Below are 11,218 nucleotides of genomic sequence, written 5' to 3'. Positions count from 1 at the left end.
TGACCTTGGGCAAGTCACTTGACTTGTTTGCCTCAGTTTCTCCTCTGTAAAGTGAGCTGAAGAAGGAAATGGCAAACTACTCCATTATCTTTGCCAAGAAAACTCCAATCACAAAGACTTGGACACCACTAAACAACCTCTCAGAATTGTCAGGAGGGTCAAATGAGACAATAATTGAAAAGTGCATAGCATAGTGCCTGTCACAAAGTAAGTGTTGTCTCTTATCAAATGTTGTCTCTTATGATCAGGGCAAAAAAACATGTGTCCTTTTCTTTCCTTTTTCTTACAGAAGGAAATGCCCTTAAAAATTGGAGCTATTCCATTTTGCATGCCATATCATAGGTGATCACAGCCAAAAAGGTCAACGTTATTGTAGGATACAGTAGGAGGGGTATAGAGTCCAGAAGGACAGAGTTAATGGTCAGTCCAAATCTGGAGTAGCGTGTTCTAGATGCCATATTTTAGGAACACCATACACGACACTGATGTACATGCAGAAGATTGCAAACAGGATCATGCCATAGAAGGAGAAGGGATGACTTGGAGGGAGGTGGGTGGAGGAAATGATAATTATCTCCAAGTAGTTAAGAGTCACCGATTTCTTGGTCAGGTATTGATTGGACTAGATGGGCTTATGAGTTTCCTAACTGACATTCTGTGATTCTGTTAATTAAAGATGTAATTTTGAGACCAATTTAGTCCACACTTCGTAGGAGTATTAGTAGTAGTGTTAACATCAATGACTTCACTCGATATTGAGTCTCATTGGTTGGCATGATGTTACTTGAAAATATAGTTAACTATTTTTTTCAGCAGGGGGTTCATTAAAGTTATAAACTTCATAAAAATGACTGAATAAATATGTACCCTCTAGTCATGAATTTCTAAAAGTTTCAATTAAAGGCTGTTAAAGTTTTCTGGTATGAAGGCTAACACCATATTTATATTTTCTCTTCCTATGTAGATAAGAAAACTTCAGAACGTACTCCTAAGACAAGAATCTTCACTGGAGTGATGAAATCCAAGCTGGATAGTTATGAAGAACTTAGTGCCAGACAAAGCTCTCAGATGAGGTCTTTGAAAAGCCAGGTCAAAGATTTAGAAGAAATCAGTGCTTCTGCCAAAAGGATAAGCACTTTAAAAGATATCAGCATTGGGATGCTAGGAAAAGAAAAGTGGACCTTAAGGGAAAGAATTTCAGAATAGGAAAGCCTAGAAGGGTAGGGTGTTTTCTCATTTGTATCTACATTTGGAGATGTGGTGAAAAATTCACTTGGCAGGATGGAGGATACCTGGCTACCAGCCCTGCCACTGACTTGCTTGATGAACTTATGCAAGTTATTTCATCTCTCTGAGACTCAGTTTCCTAATCTGTAAAAGGAGAAGGTTGAACTCCTAAGATCTCCTATAAAAATCCTTGATTCTACAAAAGGTTGCATCATGAGCTTGTTACTGTCCTAAGATCTTCATACTGATTACCAATTATAGACTTTCATCAGGTCATAATGCACATGCCTTTGGATTGAGCATTATGTAATATATTGAGTCTCCTTTTTGTTTTGGAGTATAGAGATAATGGTCTACTGTGAGGAAAAAGGAGAACCATTATTATTTTCTAGGGGTGTGTGTGTATGTGTGTGTACAGCAGGGTTTGGTGGAGGTTATAGCCCAAGTTATTTACAACAAAGATACTTCAGGAAGTCCCAGGTATTACTATCATTGTAAAGCTCAGGAAGAGGAGGCTTAGAAAGGATTGTGCCCAAGAAAGATACTTGAATTGTGTCAGTATCTGTTTCTAATTCTGCGTTGCTTATACTATGACACACCATCCAACTGACTAATTTGTCTTCTGAGATGTGTTTCCCAAACTGTTTTAGAAGAGAAAATACTTAGGAGCCTAAAATGGAGTTGGGAACCAAACTTTTATTAGGACTAAGAGATCAATATCAACTTAAGGGCCTGTAAGAGGGAAAAAAGGAGGATTCTCTCTGGTTGCCCAGACACCGGGCAAAGTTGAAAAGAAGGACGATTCAAGGCAACAATCCTTAGAATGACCCTAAAGTGGCTGATCCTCTTCTAAAGGTAAACCAGATTTTCTAGCAGCTTGACCTTTGCCTGGGTGTCATGTCTGGATCTGTGCAGCCCCTCATTTGGCACGAAGGAGGCTTCAATAAAAATTTTAAATTAAAAAAAAAGTGTTGAATGAGTGACTATTCACCTTTTTTCACCAGGAGTTAAAGAGTGCACTCGATGTCAGTGTGTCAATGAATGGGATGATCAACATGATTCATTCTCAAGGAAAAGGAAATGTCCACAAGGGAGCAAATGCCAGTCACCCTTCACTGGGAAGGGAAAACCACCCAGAGCTTTATCCATCACCTAACTACGCTTCTGAGTAACACCCTCATCACGGTCCCAGCTACAGAAGAAGCTGTGAGATAAAGGGTACAAGACATCAGTGCTGATCAACACTCTTGGATGTTTGTGAGTATGTTGGCAGAAAAGTTGCCACTTTAAAATTTTCTGTTAAGTTGGTCCCTAAATTGGGAAATGCTTGTGGCTCCTTTTAAATTTTGAGTCCATTTCTGTTGTTGAGCTTTTGCCACACTAAGGCAAGAGAAGAAGTAAGACAATCTATAAAGCCAATTTTACCGTTTCTTATATCACAACATTTCCAGTCGTTAAAAACACAATAATGCTTCTTATGTCAATTCTGAGGGAGATGTCCCAAAGTCACTTGGAAGCATATCTAGTGAACATGTGATGGTCGTCAAACTTTTTTTCCTGTAGAGGATGGTTATCTATTGTATAGAAAACAAAAAGGTATCAATAAGATGCTTAAAAAAAAGTTCAATCACTTGTTCAATTTCATCAGAAGAGTTGAACCAATAGACTCATGCAGATAATTCATAACCCTGAAATCTTCCTCGCAAAAACTGTCTCTTCCTCTCTTTCTCCACTTCCAATTCACACAAATGTTGTTGTTTTTTGGATTGAATGTTTTTTGCAGAGTCATTCCATAGAAATCTTGGTTTTGGGAAGTATTCAAGCTCTTTTCATTGTGGAGGATTTTCTGGTGTCCTGAAAATTTCCATGCATGTTTCCATTATTATGTTTAAACTGAAGTGTTTTGTCTCCATCCATCAGTCTCTCTTTTCTCCTATTCATTCCAACCAATGATCTACACAACAGATTGACCTAAGGGAAAATCGTATCAGCATAACAAAATCCATACTTTGACCATAACGATTGGAATTGCATGTTTGGCTTTGAAAGGAAAGAGCAAATAGGAGATATAGGGATAAATCTCACTTTTGTAATTTCCCTGCAGGTGTTGTGCCAGAACAGATGGGAGACAAAGACCCAGTGAGAATTTAAAGTGGAGATTTATTGAAGCTCGTGGCTGCAAGGGGTATGTTGCCCAAATCAAGCAGCCCTGATCAGGGGTCGAGCTAGGGTTTATATGGAAAAGAGCATGGGAAAGAAATGCCAGGAACACTGATGAGGTAATCCAAAGGTGCAGCTGTCTTTGGGGGCTATGATGGGAAAGTACAGGAGTATACCAGACAGGGAGGGAGATGACAGAGGTATGGATCTTTGGAGTCTGGCAGGAGGAACAGTCCTTGGGCTGGCCAAGGACAAAACTCCTTGGGCTGGCCAAGGCACTCCTCTCCCTCTGTCTTGATGACAGAATGCTCTGCAACAAGGAAAAGCTTTCTCACAAGACAGGAACTTACTAAGGAATTGGAAGGCTTCCAGAGACATGATCTGAGGGCTGGGGAGTGGTTGTCAGAGACAGTGTTTCTGAGACTGGAGAGAAATTGGGGACACGTACAAGCACAAGCACCCAAGCACCCCATTATTACAGGTCAGAGATCACACGAATCAGACCAGGTGTCCTGGTCGCTGGTATACACATAATTATCTAAAGCAATTATATTGCAAGCTTTCTTATCCATTTGCATTGGAGGTACAGGCTGTGCTGAACTATGCAAGAGTACATTTCACTATTGTTTACATTTAAGAGGAGAGAGGTCTGGGGTGAGGTGAAGCACTAATTTCTGCTTTCCATGACTTAAAGGGCCCTACTACCTAAAATGGTAAAATAATGTGCTGCATTACACAAGAAAGTGAAGTCCTGCAGTGAGAGATCCAATTGCTAACTCTGCAGGTGGAGCAGCTGCACCACCTTTATCAAGAGACTGTGTTTGAGTCATCCCAAACTCAAGAAAAGATTGTGGAACAAAAGAAATCCTTAAAATTCTCAGAAGGCAAATGTGCCACTGACGCCTTCTTTCAAGAGAGATGGGATTTGGAGAAGAAGAAAGGAAGGTCCATGGAAGTACATGGCAACAAAAATTATTATTTTCAAAATTATATTAATGGCTTCAATCTTACCCATTGTGCAAAAAAAACACAAAAAGCCCATCATTATTAGCATCCTTAAAGAGTTTTTTTTGGGGGGAGGATGTTTTTAGAGGGATGAGAAAATATTTATTCCCATACTTCTGATTTTGTGCAGAAGTAAGTAGAAAATCCATGCTCCCCTTTCTTCATTATAAATGTACTTGACTTTTGGAGTGAGGACATTTGTCATGCAACTTTAAAAGAAGATGATATAAGAATGATTATTTAATGGTGGAATTTGATATGTACTAACAACCAGAAGAGAAAAGTATTTTTGAACAGAGAGTACTACTATTAAATTGATGGGTTGGCCAATGAGAGCTCATCACTAGGAGGATGAACAGTACACCTTGGCTGATGCATTTTCCTTCATGGGTGTTTGTTGAGCCTGTTTCTGGGCATGCTCTGAAGTGCATAATAGGGGCTTCTATTACTATCTACTCAGAAGCAGGATACTCCAGCTCATATGACAGGAATTGCATGAGGCCAAGCACATTTCACATGCTCCTTAAAGGCTGGACTCTCACTAGTCACATTACACTGGCACTGTTCTCCATGAGCTCAAAATCTAAGGGGGATGCAAATGATTTAAGGTAGAGCCACTTTCCACTAAGGTACAAATAGTTCCAGGTCATCTACTTTACAGTGTTGTTGTTCATGCCATTCATTACAGGCAGTATGGTGTAATGCAGGACTTAGGGGGAGATCTAAATGTGGTTCCTATGTCCCTCCGTTGGTTGTTGGGTGAATAAACAGCTTCAGCTCTTAGAGTTTATTTATTCATCTATGCAATGGGGATGATAAGACCTAACTGACTAACTAACTAACAGATTATAGTGAGGCTCAAATCAGTCAATGGATCTGAAATGCTTTGTGAACCTCTGAGTGTCCTGCAAATGAAGGCATTATTATACCTGAGAAAATTCCGTTCCAACACCAAAAAAGTGATTGCCCTATGGGGAATGCGCTAGCAATTAATTTTATGAATTTATTTTTTTTAAATAGCTAGGTGTACATCTAAATAACATGGTGGAAATTAATGAAAATTAATCTGCAATAATGTTTTGGAAATTACATGGTCTGGTTTGAAAAAGTTGAGTTTTACTACATTAGTAGTTTTTTAAATTTGAACTCTTATCTGAAGAGCTACTAAAATTTTAATTCCATTGGGAATGAAAGCTGGCTTGTGCTACACTTTAGGAGTGTCAATGCATATTCTTTTCCTCTTCCTCTCCCTTTCCCTCCCCAAACCAATTGGTCTCAGCATCAACAAAGTCTTCATCAAAAATAACTATTTCGGTGTCCATTCTAGTATGGGTACATGAATAAAGGTTGGGACTATTTTTTTTTTGTCTCCTAAGGTATTACATGTACAGCTCTTAGCCAACCTTAAAACACGATACAAATGTCAGGTCTCTAACTCAACTTGATGAGTGCACAGAGTGGTAAGGTTTGGGGCTGATGATCTTTTCATGGAAGGTGTGACTATGCCCACTGACAACACTACTGCCATCTAGTGGTTTGCATTCTCCTCGCATCCACTTGAGAGTATTGGGTGCCCACCAATCAGGAGCCAGGGTTCCAAGGGTCAGTGGCATCTCATTGTGCTGGCCTTTCAAGGAAGGCTTCAATATTCATTTTCAACCTCTTCCTTTTTCACTCCTTTCCAAGTATGGCCGGGCCCAATAGAGAGAACCTGAATCCCATTTGGTGGGCAGGGAGGGGTGGGGAGTGAGGAAGGATATTACTCTCTGAGGAATCCATTAATGTCTCTCTTGAGGCAAAGGCACATGAGTTCCTTGGTCTCTCCACCATATGGCTTGAGAAGAAAGCCCCAGACCCCAAAGCAAAAAGGAAGAAGTAGGAATTCTCTGGGCAGCATGGTCCAACTACTCAGATTTTTATCAAAAGAGGCTGAGAAGGTGATTTCCTGGCTTTGGGGTTGTCTTGATACCAGAAGAGGGTCATGCACATGGCAGCAGTGAAATCTACACCACAATATGAATGAACAAAAGACCACAACTTGGAGCCTTAATATGACAATGTGTTACTTGGCCAATGTTTAGTCTGTCTGTCTAGAATCTCCTTCCAAGAGAGTGAAGCCCTCAGCTAGTCCCAAAACGATGCAGGCCAGTGTGGATCTCTGAGGGTGAGAGAAGAATATTAGTATATTTCCTCTCTGCTAGTTCCAAGTTAATTTCTCCCACAAGGAGTCCAAACCACAGGGTTTTTTCAAGGATATTACAACCCTGGGGAAAAGGTAGAAATCAACAGAGAAGAAGGAAATGGTAAATCTGGTTTATGGATTACTGTGAGTCCTTTCTGTGTTTTCTGAGAGGTAGAACAAAGGTCACCCTACTCAAATTATACATTTCTTGAGTGCCTTTACCCACATCTGTGGAGACCTAGATGTTTGTTATATTCAAATATCATGCTGTGATTTCCTTGGAGGCAACATGGGAGGAGAAGAAACCTGAGCTAAAGAGAAAGTGATTTTTCATGTTCCCTGCATTTAATCTGGTCTATTTAATCCCATACAGAGCCTGGAGCTCAGACTCAGATGAGTCTGGGCCTAGTTTGATTCCTTGATTTTGTCTCTGTCATAGTGACCACTTTTTTTCACAAATTGAAGTAATAAAAGCATTGCTTCTGCTGTCAAATAAAGTAGGCGGAAATAACATCTCACCCTATCCCAACTAAGCTAAAAGTTGATTTCACTCTAAAGATACCAATCCTTAGGTGCCTTTCGCAAATGAAACTAAAAACGTTAACAACAATAATTTATGACTTAGAGGGAAATATGACTTTTCTCTTAAGAAGCACTTCATCTCTATTGTCCAAACTAATCTGCACAATAACCCTGTGAGGTAAGGAGTACAAAGATTATGATTCCTGATTTAGAGATGATGAACTGAGGCCTAGGCAGGTGGGACAAATCTCAGCCTCAAAACTCAGGGCATTAATTCCTTGTCTACTACTCTACTCAGTTTGCTGCTGAAGTGGATGCAGATTGTATTTGTTAATGCATTTAACTTGGACTCAAAAGAATGACTGACTAATCAAATATTGCTCTAGTACATGTAACCCCAGAAACAGAAAGTACTTTAAAACACAACAAAGGACTAACTCCTTTGTTTTGATGTAGGGAGAAACTCATTGGGAACAAAACAAAATGAAGACATTGCTGACAGAAGATTTGCATGCGAAATTCGTGCAACTAGAGAAGGAGAAAAGTCAAGACTCTGTTGAGTATTGAGCACAGCTTGAAGAACCCCCTACAATGGTAAGCTTGGAAGAAAAGGTGGAGAAACTTAAGAAACAGCTCAGTGAAATGAGATGGTCAAATCAAATCATGAAAAACTCACCTGAGGAGAGTCATCTACCTCAAAGTAAGTTGAGATAAGTGAAGTACTTTCAGAAACTCAACCAGGGTCTTTGTCACTGCTTTCTGGTCTCCCTATTTCAGTTAAACAAACAGGTCCCCTTTGTGCTCTTCACTTAAGGGAAACTTTCCAAACTATGAATCTTCTGGATTGCCTCCTGACCTTCTCCATGTCCTTCACTGAGTGTCCCAGTTGTAAGATCCTCTAAATCAACTCTATTTCAGCAGGTATACCTATTCAATTGAAAGACAGTCGACACAATCCATAGAAGACTAGACTTGGAGTCAGCAGACCTGTGTTTGACCATGGGAAAGGCTCCAAGCCTCAGTTTCCTCACCTGTAAAATGGGGCCCCCAAACCTGTACTACTTATCTGACACTTTTTGTTGTGAGGCTTAAAGTGGGGAATAAACATGCTATATGAATGGTGGCGGTTATTCTACACTCATGGATCAGCCAGTGAAATTTGCAGTTTATTGGCAACAGTCTAGCCAGACTTTGCTTCTTGTTTCTCTGTGTGTGGGTAGCACAGACTATGAGCTCCTTGAGGCTGGGACCTCATTTTGTACTTTTTCTTGAATTTCTGGTCTGACTCACAGTGCCCTGTATACTTGGCTTCAGTGTGAGAAGACTTAGTTTTTGTTGTTGTTGTTTGTTAAGAATGATGACATGTGTGATTGTATATCTATGCTCCTCGATTGTGAGATACTAGGTGGACCAGAGGATAGAGCCCTGGCCCTGGAGTCAGGGAGACTTGAGTTCAAATCTAGCCTTTCAGAGTTGTTGGCTGTGTGATCCCAGGCATTAACCTGCGATCCACCTCCATTTCCTCAACTGTAAAATGGAGATAATGTTCAAAACTCCCTCCCAGGGTTGTTGTAAGGATCAAAGGAGATGATCTTTGTAAAGTGCCTTGCTCACTGCCTTGCTCTTAGTCAAGTTGATAAATACTCTCCCCCTTTTATATTTGCCTGGAATCTTAGAGGGAAGATAAGTGAACTGGCCTATCATATAGAGGAGAGACAGAACCGTAATCATTCTCTCCTCACCCTCACAGGACAAAACCATTGAGAAGATCCGGGAATCTTTAAAAATGGTTGAAAGAGTTAAAGAGAAGACAGCTCCAAAAGTGATCAATTTGAGAAGAACATCAGACTACACCAAGCAAGAACCCAGAGAGGGCATAGAATGGCCTGTCATACCCTGGAAGCTGTCACTAATGGTCTATATATAGTAAACAGAGCACTTGAAGAAGCAGAAAAATGAGAAAAACTGGTATTTTCCCCCCTCCCCACTTTCTAACAAGGGGCATTTTAAAAAAGGAATGTCTAAAAGATTGGTCTCAAATTATCACTGTTTTCATTAAAAGTTTATTTCTCCTATTTGTTGCTTAGGGAGTTATAATCTTATTCAATTACTGTGTAAATCCCTTCGGATTTTTTGGTCCAGGATTCACTATATCTCATTTGACCAATTTTCCTAGAAAATTGTTCCTTTCTAGTAGGAAAGGTCTCCATGAAATAATATGTGTCTCCAAATATGTCCAAACATGAGTGTAGTTTTCAGATACTGAAGCTGATTCTCAGCCATACCATGATCCAATGCAATTCCAAAGGACTCATGATGAAAAACGTTATCCACCTCCAGAGAAGGAAGTGATGGAGTCTGAATGCAGATTAAAACATATTAGTTTTCATTTCTTTTTTTCGTATTTTTTCCTTTGGTTCAGTGTCTTCTTTTAAACAGGACCTATATTGTGATGTGTTTTGCATGATTGAACATGTATAGCCGATATCAAAATGCTTTCTGCCTCCAGGAGGGGGAAGGTGAGGGAAGAGGGGAGGGAGATAATTTGGGATTCTAAATTAAAATCAAATAAATGTTAAAAATTGTCTTTATATGGAATTAGGGGAAAACAAACTATTTTTTAAAATATTGAAGCTTTTGTTATTATTACTTTGATTATTAAAGCTTAAAACTGCTCGAAGACTTTTGGGACAGACTGTTTCCTCTAACAAAAACTCTACTATTGAGCAGAACAGGCAGATAGCTGATAAATTTTGAATTAGATATTAAGAAATTATATTTGAAAATACAAGATCAGTTTATGGAAGGCTCATGCTAAAAAAGGACACTTTTCTAGGAAATTGTGTAGAAACCTGGTTTGATGCTCTATGTTGCCATTGTTCATAAAAAAGTAGCTTTCTTATAAGTTGTCTTAGACAAGTGAATGTCAAAAATCCTGAGCCACTGACGCTACTTTTTCTTTTCTTTTAGTGTGTGACTGTTTCCACCCTTATAGCTCGTGGATTTTAGAGAGTCTATAAAGAAGATGAGAGGCTTTAACATGGAAATTCCAGGCAAAGAAATCACTAATCAACTCAAGCCCATCATACAAACTTATGAAATTTCTTCATTGACATCTAACAGCAGATCGAAGGCTACTGGTAATCGTAATACTGGCCAAGAGAACAAATGGCACAAAGACATTTGGTGCTTTTTTTTTGTCACTATCGCCAACCAGACCTAATTTGTTTTTTCTAATTTTTTTGTTTATTGTTTGTATATACGGCCAATAGAAAATAGCTAGAGAATGAATACAATATTTTTGGCATTTTCATTTAAGTATTCTTTGACGTTTGTCATTTGATTTTTTTCTTCTCTTTCTTATTTCACTCTTTCACCTTGTTCCTCTCTGCTTTTGCTGTAACTTATTCTTGACTTGTCATTTGTAACTTATGTGAGGTAGTCTAAACCTGAGATTTCATCACCTTGGGAACGCCACTGATACATGTCAGCAATTTTGTATTTGATAGTATTGGCTTATATTTATATTAAAACTGTAAATTATTGTGTGTCTTACGTAGGATGCTGACAAAGTTGAACGGCAAACCCAGAGTAGTACAGCTAGTATGTGTAAGAGTAGGATTTGAACCTAGGTCTTCCTATCTCCAGGGCAAACTCTTATTGCATAAAAGCAAGACATTTGTTCTACAATATGTCATTATCTTCTTTCTGCATAGTTACATTATTTTTGATCCCTACTAAAAGACATATGCATTGTCAAGTTGAAAATTTATCGTTATTTTAATCTCTCTAGTACAGAACAAAAACAGATGAGAATTTTAGGGTAAAATTTTGGTTGAAGTTTCACTTTCAAAAAAAACAACAACTGAGCTTTTGGTAATGATGCATAAAATATCTAGGGACAGAAAGACCACTAAAAATTTCAAAAGTTGGTTATTTCCTTAATAGCAATACAGCCTCGCTATAGTGGCCACAAAGGAGCCAGTTCTTAGAGCATGCAAAGATATTCCTTACCTGGTTGTAGGCCAAGTGGACAATTATGAAGAGCCTGTTTCTTCTGGCAGTGCCTAATTAATGGACATCCGCTAGAGATTGAAGAGAAAATCTTTTAACTGGCCCTAA

General features: G+C 39.0%; 1 pseudogene; it reads left to right on the top strand.

The window, feature by feature from the left end:
- The first annotated feature begins 4,108 nt into the window (after positions 1 to 4,108).
- Positions 4,109 to 10,236, top strand: LOC144458191 (uncharacterized; annotated as a pseudogene).
- Positions 10,237 to 11,218: the final 982 nt, after the last annotated feature.

This window comes from Phascolarctos cinereus, unplaced genomic scaffold (genome assembly GCF_003287225.1).
Source record: "Phascolarctos cinereus isolate Bilbo 61053 unplaced genomic scaffold, phaCin_HiC Scaffold_724;HRSCAF=1365, whole genome shotgun sequence".
NCBI classification, from domain to species: Eukaryota; Metazoa; Chordata; class Mammalia; order Diprotodontia; family Phascolarctidae; genus Phascolarctos; species Phascolarctos cinereus.
The sequence above is the reverse complement of the archived record's forward strand: the minus strand, read 5'-3'. Positions and strand labels throughout refer to the sequence as shown.